Here is a 17,165-nt window from a genome sequence, read left to right as displayed (position 1 = left end):
ACTATGACCAAATGGGGTTTACTCTAGGGATGCAAGGGTGCTTCAATATTGACAAAAACAATCAATGTGATCCATCATATTACCAAGCTACAGAAGAAAATCATATGATCCTGTGAGTCAATATACACACACATAAAAAGACATTTGAAAAAAATCCACATTTGTTCTTTATAAAACTCTCAGAAAACACAGGGATAAAGGCAACTTGCTCAACACAACTACTAACATTGTACTTAATGGTGCATGAATGGATGCCTTCCCCTTAAAATCAAGCACAAGTCCAGGATATCCATACTTACAACTTTTACTGTATTAGTTTGTTTCCACACTGCTATAAAGATGCTGCCTGTGACTGGATAATTTATAAAGAAAAGAAAGTTAATTAACTCAAAGTTCACATGACTGTGGAGCTATCAGGAAACTTACAATCATGGTAAATTGTAAGTTGGAAGGAGTAAGTATGGCGAAGGAGAGGTAAGTACCTTCTGCACAAGGCAGCAGGAAAGAGAGGAACAAAGGGTGAACCTCCAAATACTTATAAAACCATCAGATCTCATGAGAACTCACTCACTGTAATGAGAAGAGTATAAGGGAAATCGCCCCTCTAATCCAATTACTTACCTCCCTCAATACATGAGGATTACAGAACCCTCCCTCGACAGATGGGAATTACAATTTGAGAAGAGACTTGGGTGGGGACACAGAATCAAACCATATCATTTACTCAAAGTAGTGCTGGAAATTCTAGCCAGTGTAATAAGTGACTATATACAATTGACCCTTGAACAACATGGGAGTTAGAGGCAACAAATCCCCTTGCAGTAGAAAACAGCATAACTTGTGACTCCCCAAAACTTTGCTAATAGTCTATTGTTGAATCTTTACCAACTACATTAACAGTCCATTAATACATATTTCTTATGTAATATGTATTATATACTATATTCTTACCATGAAATAAGCTAAAGAGAGAGAAAAAAAGTGTCATTAAGGAAACCATGGTGTTGGGGTACCTGGCTAACCGTAGGCAGAAGATTGACGCTAGGCCTGTTTATTGAACCATATACAAAAATCTACTCAAGATGGATTAAAAACTTAAATATAAAACAAAAAACTATAAAAACCCTGGAAAGCAACCTAGGAAATACCATCCTGGACATAGGAACAAGCAAAGGTTTCATGACAAAGACATCAAAAACAAATATAATTAGATCCCATTTGTCCATTTTGGCAACAAAAGCAAAAATGGACAAGTGGGATCTAAATAAACATGAGAGCTTACGCACAGTAAAAGAAACTATCCAGGGTAAACAGACAACCTACAAAATGGGAGAAAACATTTGTAAACTATGCATCTGACAAAGGTCTAATATACAACATCTATAAGAAACGTAGAAAATTGACAAGAGAAAAACAATTACATTAAAAAGTAGGCAAAAACTTGAACACACAATTTTCAAAAGAAGATATACATGTGGCCAAGAATCATATGGAAAAAGCTCAACAACACTGATCATTAGAGAAATGCAAATCAAAAGCACAGTGAGATACCATCTCACACTATTCAGAATGACTATTATTAAAAAGTCAAAAAATATCAGATGCTGGTGAGGTTGTAGAGAAGAAGGAATGCTTATACACTTTTGGTGGGAATGTAAATTAGTTCAATAATTGCAGAAGACAGTGTGGCCATTCCTCAAAGAACTAAAAACAGAAATACCATTTGACTGAGGAAATCCATTACTGGGTATATACCCAGAGACATATAAATTATTCTACCATAAAGATATATACACGTGAATGTTCCTGGCAGAACTATTCACAATAGCAAAGACATGAAATCAAAATTAATATCCATCAATGACAGATTGGATAAATAAACTATGGCACATATATACCATAGGATACTATGCAGCCATAGAAAAGAACAAGATCATGCCTTTTGCAGGAACATGTGTAGGACTGGAGGCTATTACCCTTAGCAAACTAACACAGGAACAGAAAAAAAAATACTGCATGTTCTCACTTGTAAGTGGAAGCTAAATGATAAGAACTTATGAACACAAAGAAGGAAACAATAGACACCGGGGTCTACTTGAGAGTGGAGGCTGGGAAGAGGGAGAGGAACAGAAAGGATAACTATTGGGTACTGGACTTAATACCTGGGTGATGAAATAATCTATACGAAAAAGCCCTGTGACAGGAGTTTATCTATGTAAGAAGCCTTCACATGCACCCCTGAACATAAAATAAAATTTGTAAGAAAGAGGAAACAATAAGAAAGGGAAAATGCGTTTAATATTAAGTGAAAGTGAATCTTCATAAAGTTATTTATCTTTGTTGTCTTTGGTTGAGGGGTGGTGGTCTTGCTTTCTCAAAGGTGGAAGAAATGAAAAAAAAAAAAAAACTGTGTATAAATGGATCAGAGCAGTTCAAATCCTTGTCATTCAAGAGTCAACCAAACTTACAATGGACACATGGGGACTGAAATTAGAAAGATATCATTTGCAATTGCTTTAAAAAAATGAAATACTTAATGTCAATTCAACACAACATGTATTGCACTTAAATGCTAAAAACAACAGTGCTGTTAAAAGAAGATGTAAATAAGTGGAGAAACCCTGTGTTCATAAATTCAAAAATTTACCAAATTAAATATATCAATATCCTCAAAAATGATATAAAGATTTGTCACATTTCATTTCAAAATTATAGCAAGATAGATGTAGATAAGGTCACCCTAAAATCTGTACTCTAAGGGAAAGAAATTATTGCTAAAGAATTTTTTAAAAGAATGATAAATTGAAAGATATTCTATAATTTCAGTTACATAGCTCTAGTAGTCAATAATGTGTGGTGCTGGAAGAGAGACTGATGTTAGACTAATGCAACATAATGCAGCTCAGAAGCTTATGTGCACAAATTTTATTAACTAGTTCTTGCCAATTGTGCAAAATTAATTCAATAAGGAAAAGTAGCCTTTTCAACCAATGATTCTGGAGTAATTAAATATTCTTAGGTTAAGTATAAACATTAGCCTCAGTCCCACACATTATGCAAACGTTAACTCAAAATGGAACTCAGAGTTTAAATGTAAAACTAAAAACCTTTTAAGAAAAAACAGAAGCATAGATATCTTTGAAAACTATAGCTAGGCACAAAATCTTTAGAATTAATGATAAGGTATATGCAAGGAAAAAAATGATAAATTAGGCATCGAATCTTCTGCTCTTTGAAAGCTCTTGTTAAGAGGATAAAAACAAGCTATAGACTAGAAGAAAATAATTGAAAAAAACATATATTCAACAAAATACTAATATCTTGAATATATACAAGAAACCGGAATATATTTTTAAAAACTCTCAAAACTCATGAAAAACAAACAAAAATATCCAATTAGGAAATGGTCAAAAGACAAAACAGACATATAACCAAAGAGGATACACAAGCATGATATAAATACATGGAAGCTTGTTCAACATCATTAGCCTTTAGGGAAATACAAATTAAAACCACAGTGTGATATCAATCTAAATGGCTAAAATAAAAATGATGGTGAAGAAACCGATAAGTCAAATATTTCTGGTGAGAATGTAAAATGGTACAGCTACTCTGGATACAGTTTGCTAGTGTCAAAAACAAAAAGAAACAAAACAAAACAAAGATTCAAATGCATTTATCCCAGAGAAATTTAAACTTTTGACTAGACACACCTTGTACATGATTATTTATAGCAGCTTTATTTGTAATAGTCAAAAATTGGAAACAATTAGATGTCCTTCCATGAGTGAAAGATTAAATAAACTATAGTACATTAATCCCATGGAATATTACGAATAATAATAATAAAAAGAAGTACGCTATGTTAGTCTATTCAGGCTCTTATAACAAAAGACCATCAACTTTGTGGCTGTTAAACAAGAGAAGCCTAGTTCTCACAGTTTTGGAGGCTGAGAAGTCCAAGATGAAGGCACCAGATTTGGTGTCTGGTGAGAGCTTGCTTTGTCGGTCATAGACGGTGCCCTCCAGCTGTGTCCACACATAGTGGAAAGGGCAAAATGTCTCTCTCAGACCTCTTTTATAAGGGCACAAATTCTATACATGAGGACACTTCCCTTAAATCTATTCACCTCCCAAAGTAACTGCTTGCTAATATGATCATCACATTGGGGTCTGGAATTTCAACATATGAATTTTGAGGGACAAAAACATTTAGATGATAGCATAAACTATTCATACATGCAACAACCTGGTTGAACCTCCAGTGGATTGTACTGTGTTCAAATATGGCAATTCCAAATGTTATCTAGTATATTATTTACATAACATGCATGCAATGACACCATCATAGAAATGGAGAAGACATTAGTAGTTTCTAGCAGTTGGTGGAGGGGTTGATATGCCTATGTAAGAACAGTGTGAGAAATCCTTTTGCTGATGGAAATGTGTGTATCTTGATTGTATCAACATCAATACTCTGATTATAATATTGTAGCATAGTTTTACAACATGTTATCATTGAAATATATGCAATTATGTCAAGTAACATTTAATTATAAATAAAATGTATATAATTATATCTTAAATGTAATACTTTAGTAATTAAAAGTTTTAAGGTTGTAATATACTAGCAACTGAAAATTTTAAGATTGTGTGACTGATGTCCTACCGTTAAGTTTTAGTCTCCAAGATTTTTCATATTATAAGTTTTCAGAAAAATAATTCTTAGAACATGATGACATGATAATTAATCTAAACTAGAAGATAAAGTGTGGTTAATATCAACACCAAGATGTCTACCAAAAAATAAAAATAGAGCAGGTCTCTGCAGTATAATTCTGTTTGTATAGTATATAAGCCTGATTTTTGGACCAAGTCATTACGAGGTTTTGCTTTTGTGAATGCGATTGTATTACTGCCTTAACACTTTAAAAAGGATTCTAATTTAACCATTTTAGTGATGGATTCAAAGTACAGGAATGTAATTTCTCAGTAGTCTAAGGATTAGCTTGGGAATCCTGCTTCAAAACTCCAGTGTGTCACTGACTAATCATTACCTATTCATAAATGTGTTACTACATATAGATCATAATGTTAACGGAAATTGAGGCAAAATATGGAATTTACTTTCTTTTTTTTTGCAGTAATAATAATAGTTTTAAATGTAGCTAGCATTTCTGGGCAAAACTATATGCTATTCTAAGCATTTTACCCGACATCAAAAGAGGGTTATCATTTTACATATTTATTATATAATACTTAATATACTCTTGGTTGAATGTAGAACTTAGGGATATATCTTAGCTGATGTTAGAAGTGGCAAGAATTCATGATCATTTACTAAATTTTACTCAAGAGATGTTTATTATCAGTATATACTGTTACACTGATTAGAAACAAGGTAATTACTATACCAACCAAGTAAGTACTTGGCCAAGTTTAGAAATTCTACCACTCATTTGCCTCTACTGGCAGTATATTTTTAAAATTCATTTTGGCTTCAATTCATCATGTTTAAAATATACATATTTCATTACATTGAAAAAACAAAATTGCATATTTTCCTGTCACGAAATAGTTTTAGCAAAGAAGTAGACTGTAGCAACTTGAAAATGATAAATGTTACAATAACATAGTTTTGAGAATAACAATACATTTTGCTATACATGTTTTATCTTGAACCAGTGTGGTTTTTTTACTGTATTTTCATAGACTTACCACAAAATAATTATAATTGGAAGAAAATTGTGGTAACATTGTACTTCTCTTTATTTTTTTTCTTTTTTATATGGGGGCTTAACTGTAACACTTTTTTTGAAAGAAATATTTAATGTGCAAGACATATGAAAAGATGATCAAAATTCTTGCTCAATAAAATTAAATTATAGTTAAGTAATTTACTACCTATCCTGGAATCCTAATTCCTGACCATATAAAATTATTAATGAAATATATATGCAAAAGACAGAATATATGCATATTAAACACAATTTGAGTATACAATAATCCTATGTATATAAATTCTTATCTTTACCAAACCTGTCAATTCATTGAGATAATTTCATTTAGCTAGAGTAATATATATACACACACATACTAAAATACACACACGTGTGTATATTGTGTGTATTTTATATACATATATTATATATGGAGACATATATTATATATGGATACATATATGTTTCTCACCTACTCTGATTATTTATCCACATATACAAACAGATATATATTTGAAAACAAGTTCAAAATGATTTACATTTTCAGTAGGTATCTGCAGTTACTATCTAGTATTATAATTAACTAATCCATTCATAAAGAAATAACATGAGATAAAAATTAACTACCTAGTGCAAAATTGTTTAATCTAATTATAAAGAACAAAGAAGCAATTTTCCAAATAAAATATAATTAATCAGAGTAGGTGACATAACACATATAGGTATTATATTGGACAAACCTTTTGCCCTTCCCTTTCTCTGTTACAGGAGGCACAAAGAATGAACACTTACTAAGCTTTAAAATATGACACACTGAAAATAGGACAAGAATTCACAAAATAGAAATGACTGACCAAAGATTTTTTTTTTTATTTCATGTCCCTTTTTTATTATCACATTTATTTCCATTTATTTTAAAGCATATCTCCTTGTTTTTTGTCCTTGTTACTTGGCTAACTGAATCATCAAGGAGGATTAATGTGACTTTCAAGGACCTTGGACTTTTTCCTTTTTCTTAGCACCCTGCCTACCTACCCCAGGCTGAAGGTCCTTTGAAGTCAATGGGAAGTCCACATCAGATGTGAGTAGTAGGGTACAGGGCAAACAAGAATAGCTTCCTAACAAAGCCGTTACAGCTTCCTAACAAAGCCGTTATCTTTTCCACAAATATCCACATCCTGGAGTGTCACAACTCTTTTTAAAAAATCTGAGTAACTTACCTATTCAATCATTTTAGTCCCTGTGCCTTAGATCCAAGTAAGGCTATTTGTTTGACAGCTTGGGACAAATCTCTCTTTGGGTCACATATTGAACCATGAACTTTTTCTCTCAGGACTTCTCTCGTATTGTGAAACTGTCTCTCTGTGACATGCTTCAGAGAATACTGTAAAGGACCTGAAAAGTTATGACAGAGTGAAATGGAAAAGGTAGCTGCTGACAAGCACAAAAATGATGAGACGGATACATTTTGAGATGGCTGCTGAACCCTGACAGCTGACTGAAAGCTAATCAGGCAAAGCGCCTCTCCCAATGCCAAAGAGAAGTCTGGCACAGGAGAGGAGCATGCTCTCATAATTATGGGAAATCGAGTAGCATGTTCTAATGGAATGAGGACAGCCTTATGTTCTGGATCTGCCTCTGTTGCTAACCCATGCATACCTCTGGGCAAGACAATCTAACTCTTTGGGCCTATTTCTTAATAAAAGAAGGCTAGAGAAGAAAACATGTAAGTTTTCATTCCAGCATTCTTCGATAAGAAATGTCATCAATTTCTCATCCAAATGTTTTTATCATTATCATTATCACCTTGCAACTTATTGTTTTTATCATTATCACCGGTATGGAGACTAGCTGGGATTTAAAGAAAAAGAAGTAAAAATAATCCACAAAGGACCATTAAAAATAAAGAGAAAAACAGGAAACAAGACAAAAATAAATCAATTATCACTTCTTGAGAAATGTCACTGACATGGAAATGAAAACTGAAAAGTAGAGTGGCTATAGCTAGCATAATGTTGCACAAGAAGGTACTGATTTTGGATGGAAATGTCTCCTTGTACCTCACATATCATCCTGTCATCTGTAGCTAATTTTATTTTGAACTCAGTAAAAATATTAAAGAAAAAATCTTGCTGCCAACCTTGTCATGATGTTTTGATATTATTCTTTTCTTAGTAAAGCAGACACAGGATTCTTGGATAATTTTCTTATTAGCCTTTTAAACAATTTATATGTTTAATGACTTATGATTAGAAACTCATAATTGCTAAGATTTTGCCAGATCTAATGTACCTCTGGATAGCTTAGAAAGTAAAAATAACGTATTAAAATCAGAAAGCTGCAAATCTTAGAAATTCCATTGCACATTTTTTGCTAGTACATGTATAAACAGAAACCTTGGCAGTCACATGATTTTCATAGCAACCAGCAAAGAATTAAGAAGTGGAAAGGAAATCCACTTCCCACAGAAGCTAAACATTAAGAGTAAATTAAGTTTATTTTGATTATGAAGAAACCATTTTATTCACTGCAAGACACAGCCCAAGGATGTTTTACTGCATGAACATACGAATTCAAGGAAAATCCACAAATATGAGCCAATTCTCTAGAAAATAAAATATAGGCAAAATTATTTTATTTGTGAAAAAAATTGACAAGGGAGTAGAAAAATCCATCAACTCTGACACAAAGTATAATTTTTCAGAACCAAATTAACTCTGTGTTTTTAAGAAATATCAGTTATTTGATAATGCGTATGACATGAAGAATAGTTATCAGCAAATAAGATATTGCTTTCTGACTGGTAATTTTTTTTTCTCCAGTAAAATAATTGGTTTCTGAGTCAATGTCTTTCCAAACAGTAATTAATAGAACTACTGACGTTGTTGGCAAAAGGAAACCATATTCGCAGTTCAACTATGAAAAAAGATTTGTTCACTGTCTCTGTTTATGGGATCAATTGTTAGTTACATAAAGAAAAAATAATGTAAAGAAAAGAAAAAATATATCCTTGTTAGTATAATGTCATAATTATATTGGCTTATCTAAATAAGAGGTGAAGTCAGATATGAGCACATTTAATTATTATGGTGTCAATGGTATGAGTTATATAATGATAAAAAGATAAATTCAACATCAGAATAGTTTGCTGTTTCTAAGTAATTGTTAGGGAAATCAGAATTACCTTCAAAATTTATTTCTAAACCTTGGCCATATTCTTACTGTTCACTTTTATGTACTGAGAAACATTGTTGAGGATCCTGAAAAATTTATTCATCTTTTTCAAGTGACTCATCTGTTTCAATAAGTTACCAATATATAGCATACTAATAGAGTCCAAAGGTATATTTGAAGTTTCAGAGAGAAAGATATTTAAACCTTCATTTTGTCTATTATTTTTGAAAATATAAATGCTTACAATATAAAAAAATGTAAAATATCCTTGCAACTTATTGGTTTATTAAATGTCTGTATTCTGTGTGCTGAAGATAAGTAGGAAAAGCTGGAATGAATAACAAATGGCTATTTTTAACTTGTTGAGTGCTTTGCTCACAAGTCCATCAACACATCTCAATGATAAGAGTTTATTACAAGTCAGTCAGAAAAATCATAGAGAGCTGCAAATAAGCTGCTGTTATCTTAAGGCTGCAGTATAATGCAGAATAATTATTCCACTTACTTTTCATTCACTATTTATGTAGTGCCAGTTTCCTAGGTATTTTTAAGTGTATCACCAAATTTTATCCCCATTTTGTAAATGAGGAAACAAATACACAAATATATTTACTGAAAAGAAAGAAACTAATCATTATACTAAATTATAGATTGGCATGCTCTGCCAGACATACAACAGCTAATACTTTATTTTGAGGGTTAAAATAATTATCTGAGTATATTTCCATAAGAAAGCTAATTGTATGGTTGAAGAAAATTTGATGGAATCAAGAAATGTGTCATTAAAGATGGTTTAAGCAAGAGCCTTTGGGCTGAAAATTAAAAATGAAAGCAGTTTCTTATAGGAAAAAAATGATAAACAAGCTTCTTTTCTTACAAAGTAAAAAGAAGAAATTAGGGAGGGAAGGAAGGAAGGGAGGAAGGAAGAAAGGAAGAAAGGAAGGGGGGGGGAGGCGGGGAGGGAAGAAGGGAAAGAGGAAGGAAGGAATCATTATTTTGTTGGAGTTCTTTTAACAGGTTTGATGTAAATAACAAGCATGTATTTCCCGCTAGTAAATTTGTGTAACACTGACCTTTTGGACACATTTTGCAAGTGAGAGAAAATCATAAGAAGGTAAGATATTAGGAAAGGCCAATATTAAATATTATTTCTCTATCGTGAGAGGATAATTAAATATATGTAGAATGAATAAATAAATATAAAATGTGTGATAACTATAAGGGCGGTCCAAAGAAGCTAGATGCCCTAATATTAGAAAACATTTCCAAGTAATATGCACCCTGCCACAGAACATCTTTGTTAAGAAAGAAACTAAAGTACTTCAAGGAAGATTATAATTGCACCTTCAACAAATGTTAAGTGCAGAGCCATCAGGTATGGATCATTCAGCATTGAGGGATATCTTTCCTAAGGCATTCATGGGCTGTTAACTGTTCTAGGTGTGCTACAAATCTATGAATTACTTGGTCACCCATCAGCGGATGAAGTATGGGTGGGAGAGTAATCTATAGAATTGTAGTTTATTGACAAAAACAAAAAGTACTGACAAAATGCTAGCTTAATAATTTGTTTCCCTTTTCTGTTGCAAAGCCCACTGGGACCCTCAGTCACTAAATTTTCTTTCATAGGAAAGTACCAGAGACTCACTTAATAATATAGAGTAGTAAGTTCTGATGAAATTTACTTTCCACAGAAACAAAGCAATATTCTGCCAGTGTCCTGTGGAAGGTGGTTCTTCTTAAGTTCTGTCAAAAGTTGTCTTGAGGTATATTGGATTTGCTCCTTTAAGAGAAGACAGTCCTCACGTGGCTATGAGGTAATACCCCTCAACAGAAAAAGGGAGGAGGGGTGGAGTGGTGGGGAGGGTAGGCAAAGAGATCCTTTCAGTATTTGCCTTGTTATTTATTTTATTTAGGCACCTAGCCTTACATAAAGACTGGATCATGAAATATTCCATTTTTAAATATAGATGTGAGAAAAATAAGTGCATGCTTGTGAATAGTAGCTAAACATACTAATATAAAAGCTTTTGTTTTAGATAGGGTTTGAAAGAGGAAAAGTTCAGTGATACAGAAAAAGGGGATTTATTACAAGAATTAGACCTTAAGTAGTTATGGGAACTGGTTAAGCATTCCGTCATTGCTGTGGCCTCTGCATGTGCTTTTCAGCCTGAAATTAGGCCTAGAAGGCAGAAAAGAAAGATACATATATAGTGGACAAAGAATAAGAACTAACCGGAAGCCACATCTGTCTCTCACCACCTCCAACCATTTAGATGAGGATGACCTACAGGACAGCCTGGTACTCTTCACTGTGAAACTGCACACTCCCTGGCCCAGGACTCAGAGAAGTTGAAGAAGATCTAGTGGGAGGGAAAAGAGCTGGAGGTCTCACTGATGCCCATTAATGAGTCAAGCCAACAGATGAGTGAAGAAGTGCAGAAGCTGTAATAGCACTTGACCCTACACCAAGCTTTAGAGCATTAAAAATGGTGCTTTTCTTCTCACACAAATATATCTTATAGCCAACTTGACTAGACACCATCCAGTGAAGAAAATCTGTGAAACATAGCTGCTACTTAGCTAAATTGGCACAGTGAAAAGCCACTTGAAAGAAATCAAAAACACTGACACAAGTCATTTTGTACTGTGTATCTTAACTGGGAAGATACGTAGGAGTCTTCCTAGACTGTCCACAGGCTGCCTCCAATTGCAAAGAAATCTTCCTAAACTTTAGTTATAACAAAAGGAGAATCAACATTTTGCTCAGTCCAAAAGAGGTCAGAAGATTCCCACAGTGGGAAATAAGCTAAAACATAAAACAAAATCTTTGTAAAAATTGTTTTTATTCAAACAGTCTCTTTACATCTTTATAACTAGAGAGGATATAGATATAGATATATGAGTTAAAATAAAATAAATTGGAAACCATGCTTGAGAATTTTTTCAGCAGACAAAAGTCAGTTAAGCCATGGAAGCAACACTGACCTTACTTGATCTGCAAACATAAGCAAAACGTAACTTGGGCTATTTTTAATAAATGTCTATATTAAAGAAAACAAAATGTAAGCTTAACCAATCAGAAGCTTCCAATTAATTTATACAGCTAGGGACTTCCTGGTAGAATAAATAAAATAAGGCAACTACATAATTGTAACCAATCAAGTTTGCCTTGTTTCCATGTTGACTCGTAAAACCCTTCCCTTTGTGTTTCCTCAGCAGAGCCTAAAACTACCTTTGGTTTGGTGCTTCCTGACTCAGGAATTACTGTTTGTACCAATAAACTCTACGATTTTATTATACCTCAATTTACCTTTTAACAATAGATACATACAATTTTGGATTATCTATTCTGTTTTTGTAGTTGAGGATATACCAGTACACCCAGCCACGGAAAATTTGGAGTCTCTGAGTTCAAACTGACACTCTAAACCTGAGGCATTATTGAACTCTTGTTCCATAAGCTCAACTAGCCTTCAACTCATCTTCAAAATAGAGTTCCTCTTATTGCTGATCCAAAATTTTTATTCTTTTCACCTTTAGGATTCTAGATTCCCTCCAGACCTTTAATTTAGCAAGAAACAAGTGAAAAGTTCATATAATAATGGGAAAAAAATCCATTTCAGTTTCAAGAAACTGAAGAGAATAGAAATTGTTTTGTTTTTCTTTTTGAAGAAAATAAAAATATTGCCACTGCTGATCCCATGCAGTTTTAAATAAATGTTTATTAAATTTCTACTTTATATTAGGCATTTCAGGGAACCAAGTACTTACTATCTTATGAAATATTAAATTCTAATGCAATATATAGTACATATGAGTTAACATAGTATACTGAAGGAAAATCTCTATGTGTTGAAAACCATATCAAATACTTGTTTTAATAACATGCAATTATGTGTTTGACTATTATTACAAGCAAAGATGAAGACAAGTAAATAACTTTACAATATATACCCTTCATTTATCTCTAATTGCTATGCTTTGTTCAAAACAGATCCTTGGGCATTTAGCAGTATGGTCCTCTCAGTGGCTAAACAGGATGTTATAATTTACACTTTAACATCATCCTCCTAGGGCATTCACTTGATGATTGCATAAGTGTCTTATAGCATGACGGGAAAGTTACTGAGTTAAAGTGGGCTATTGCATACTAAACCGTGGAAATTAACTAAGCAAGAAATGAAAAAAAGTGAAAAGAGAATTAAGAGAAAGGGGAAAAATGTAGCATTCATTTGTTGACTAGCCACCAAGTGATAGTGCTATGCTAAGCAGATTCCTTTCTCTCTCCCAACTTTCTCTCTCTCTCTCTCTCTCTCTCACACACACACACACACACACACACACACACACACACACTCAAAAGTATTTGTTGAGCACTGCTAGAAGACCTGTAAACACAATAATGACTAAGACACAAGGAACTGAGAACATAATTGAGACAGCTTCTAGCCCACTGTGTTGTCATCCCACCAAAACCATAGTTCTCACTCAGCTTCTAATAAGTAATAATCCATTGTCATGGCTAAACTTGGTATCTTTTTTTGAAACTTTTCTTAACCCTACCAAATTAGCCTTCCCAATTTAGTGTGGTCTAAATTATTATTTTCAATAATTTAAAATAATCACCTTGATTATTAGTAATAATTACTATAGCAATACTTTATCAAGGAAAGATCTTATAAGAAGTACAATAGTTTGGGGCATGTTGAGTTTGAGAATGTCTGGGAAAATGTGTCCGTAGGCAGTTGTAACTTGAGCTACAACTATGCGCCTTGAGCTTGGAAATTTTGTTAACTTTAATGGTAAACCTTCAAAACAAATGTCTTTTTACCTTTGTTAAAGATAAGACATTTGAAACCTACAGATATGTTTTTAATTTTATTTTATAAAATAAATTTTATTTAATAAAAAGTCTGATAATGAGTAAAAAAGTAAGATTGACTTCAGGTGTTCATAATGCTAATACCTATCTATCACCACATTGCAATCATCTATATAACAATTCTATTCTCTGTTTGTTTCCAAGCACCCAGCAGAGGATCCAACTCATATAAATGCTCAATAAATATTTCTTATGCATCCAAAGTCAATACGCATTTGGTTATTTTGGTTGTATTCGGTTGTTGCCTGTTCTGGTTGTTCAGCTTAAGCACCTTACAAGTTGCAAAATTTGAATTAAATTCTGGCTGCACTGTTTACCTACCCTACATTGGTATCATATTAAAAAATAATAATAATAAAGAAAAACATCAATAACACCACAGGGTACTCTTAAATGTGCTAGTGAAAGTCAGAAAAGTCCTCAACAGCAAAAAAAAAAAAAAAAAAAAAAAAAAAGATAAATAATATACATTTTTAATGAATGCATACTTATTGGATTTTTTAAAAAGTATTGGTTACAAGGTTTGATACCTTTAATAGACAAAGTTTTGTTACATATATGGGTCAATAAACATTTCTATATGTAAAATAAAATATTAATACTTACAAGTGTCTATTAGTTAAAATAAATACATCCAAACTCTTAGACACCAGAAATGAGGGTTTTATTTCATTACAACTTTAAGAATCAGAGTGGAAGGAAATCTTATGGCTCACAGTGTGCTGACTCATTAAAAAAAAAAAAAAAAAAGATTTAAAAGAGCAGGTAGCTATGAGTTTAATGTTAGTAATATGGTTTGGCTCTGTGTCCCCACCCAAATGTCACCTTGAACTATAATCCCTATAATCTCCATGTGTCAAGGGTGGGACCAGGTGGAAATAATTGAATTGTTTGGCGTAGTTTCCTCCATTATGTTCTAGTGATAGCGGGTGAGTCTCACGAGATCTGATGGTTTTATAAGCTTCTGGCATTTCCCCTGCTTGCACTCATTCTCTACTTGGCTGCCCTGTGAAGAGATGATCCTTCCTTCATGATTGTAAGTTTCCTGAGGGCTCTCCTGTCAGGCAGAATTGTGAATCAATTAAGCCTCTTCCTTTATAAATTACCCAGTCTCGAGTATTCTCTTATGGCAATGTGAGAATGGGATAATATAGTAAATTGGTACTGAGGGAGTGGGACACTTCTATAAGAATACCTGAAAATATGGAAGGAAATTTGGAACTGGGTATTAGGTGGAGGTTGGAACAGTTTGGAGGGCTCAGAAGAAGACAGGAAAATGTGGGAAAGTTTGGAACTTAGACATTTGGAGGGCTCATAACACAGAAAGATGTAGGAAGGTTGGAACTTTCTAGAGATTTGTTGAATGGCTTTGACCAAAATGCTGATAGTGATATGGACAATGAAGTCCAGGCTGAGGTGGTCTCAAAGGGAGATGAGGAACTTCTTGGGAAGTAAAATAATGGTGACTCTTCCTATGTTTTAGCGAAGAGACTGGTGACATTCTGCTCTTGTCCTGGAGATCTGTGGAACTTTGAACTTGAGAGAGATGATTTAGGGTAACTGGCAGGAGGAATTTCTAAGGTGCTAAGTGTTCAAGAGGAAGCAGAGCATAAAAGTTTGGAAAATTTGTAGTGTGACAATATGAAAGAAAAGAAAAACCCATCTTCTGGGGAGAAATTCAAGCCTGATGCAGAAATCTGGATAAATAACAAGTAGCTGAAAGTTAATCACCAAGACAATGGGGAAAATGTCTCCAGGGCATGTCAGAGACCTTCAGGGAAGTTCCTCCCATCACAGGCCTTCAGGCCTAAGAGGGACAATTGGTTTCCTGAATTGAACCCAGGGCCTTGCTGCTTCGTGCCAGCTGGAGACTTGGTGCCATGTCCCAGCTGCTTCAGCTCCATCAGTGGCTAAAAGGGGCCAATGTACAGTTCCGGATGTTGGTTCAGAGGGTGCAACCCCTTAGCCTTGGCAACTTTCATGTTATGTTGGGCCTGCTGGTATACAGAAGTCAAGAATTTGGGTTTAGAAACCTCTGCCTAGATTTCAGAGGATGTATGGAAGTGCCTGGATGGCCAGGAAGAAGTTTCCTGCAGGGGTGGAGCCCTCATGGAGAACTTCTGCTTGGGCAGTGCAGAAGGAAAATGTGGGGTCAGAGACCTCACACAAAGTCTCCAGTGGGGCACTATTTATGGGACATATGAGAAAAGGTCCACCATGCCCCAGACCCCAGAATGGTAGATCCACTGACAGCTTGTGCTGTGTGCCTGGAAATACTGCAGACACTCAGTGCCAACCCAAGCAGCCAGGTGTGGTCCTACACCCTTCAAAGTCACAGGGCCAGAGCTGCCCAAGGTTGTGGGAATCCACCTCTTGCATTGGTGTGAGCCGAATGTGAGACATGGAATCAAAAGAGATCATTTTGGAGCTTTAAGGTTTCATGACTGTCCTTTTGCATTTTGGAGTTGCAAAGGGACTGTAGCCCCTTTTCTTTGACCAATTCCTCCTATTTGGAATGGGTGTATTTACCCAATGCCTGTATTCTCATCGTATCTAGAAAGTAACTTCCTTTTGATTTTACAGAGTCATAGGTGGAAGGGACTTGCCTTGTCTCAGATGGGACTTTGGGCTTGGACTTTGAGTTATTACTGGAATCAGTTAAAACTTTTGGAGACTGTTGGAAGGGCATGATGTGTTTTGAAATGTGAGAAAATCAGATTTGGTGGGGACCAGGGAAGAATGATATGTTTTGGCTCTGTGTCCCCACCCAAATATCACTTTGAATTGCAATCCCCATAATCCCCTTGTGTCAAGGACAGGACCTGGTGGAGGGAGTAGAATCATGCGGACAGTTTTCTCCATGCTGTTCTTGTGATAATGAGCGTGTCTCATAAGATCTGATGACGTTATAAGCTTCTGGCATTTTCCCTGCTGGTACTCATTCTCTCTCCTGCCACTCTGTGAAGAGGTGCCTTCTGACATGGTTGTAAGTTTCCTGAGGCCTCCCCAGCTATGCAGAACTGTGAGTAAATTAAACCTCTTTTCTTTATAAATTACCCAGTATTTCTTCATAGCAGCATGAGAATGGACTAATACAGTTGGTCACAAAAAAGAATGAGTGGAGGAGAAAAATACTATGGGATACATACAATTGATTTGTGTATCTTTTAGATCAAAATTTAAGGTTTGGTAACATTCCATTATATTGACAGGAATCCTGTTGCTTAGCAATTCCCAAATTTCCCTGATAATAATAACAACCAAGTGTATTAACATTCAGAATTAGTCAAGGTCTTTAGTGAAGGAGTTTGAGAATATTCAATGATTGTGATCATGCACATTTGCAGATCAAAAGTTGAACTTTAGAATAAAAATATATAATTTAG

Source organism: Macaca mulatta, chromosome 5 (genome assembly GCF_049350105.2).
Source record: "Macaca mulatta isolate MMU2019108-1 chromosome 5, T2T-MMU8v2.0, whole genome shotgun sequence".
NCBI lineage: Eukaryota > Metazoa > Chordata > Mammalia > Primates > Cercopithecidae > Macaca > Macaca mulatta.
Note: the sequence above shows the minus strand (reverse complement) of the source record.